The sequence below is a fragment of the Austrofundulus limnaeus genome, unplaced genomic scaffold, assembly GCF_001266775.1.
Source record: "Austrofundulus limnaeus strain Quisiro unplaced genomic scaffold, Austrofundulus_limnaeus-1.0 Scaffold1445, whole genome shotgun sequence".
NCBI lineage: Eukaryota > Metazoa > Chordata > Actinopteri > Cyprinodontiformes > Rivulidae > Austrofundulus > Austrofundulus limnaeus.
The window spans coordinates 53,870-54,279 of record NW_013953847.1 but is presented as its reverse complement, the minus strand read 5'-3'; the positions used below and the strand labels follow the sequence as shown (position 1 = coordinate 54,279).

The 410-nt window shown below is 42.0% G+C and overlaps 1 protein-coding gene across 1 annotated transcript in view; it reads right to left on the bottom strand.

The window, feature by feature from the left end:
- LOC106535418 (kinesin-like protein KIF16B) overlaps positions 1 to 410 on the bottom strand; it is a gene marked incomplete in the record, with an annotated part of 37,573 nt that overhangs the window by 14,713 nt on the left and 22,450 nt on the right.

The following is a 410-nucleotide window of genomic DNA, read 5'->3' as shown; positions in this document are numbered from 1 at the left end:
GTCTACAAACAGAGACAGGTCTGTCTTTATGTCTACAAACAGAGACAGGTCTGTCTTCATGTCTACAAACAGAGACAGGTCTGTCTTTATGTCTACAAACAGAGACAGGTCTGTCTTTACGTCTACAAACAGAGACAGGTCTGTCTTTATGTCTACAAACAGACAGGTCTGTCTCTATGTCTACAAACAGAGACAGGTCTGTCTTTATGTCTACAGAGACAGGTCTGTCTTTATGTCTACAAACAGAGACAGGTCTGTCTCTATGTCCACAGAGACAGGTCTGTCTTTATGTCTACAAACAGAGACAGGTCTGTCTTTATGTCTACAAACAGAGACAGGTCTGTCTTTATGTCTACAGAGACAGGTCTGTCTCTATGTCTACAAACAGAGACAGGTCTGTCTTTATGTCT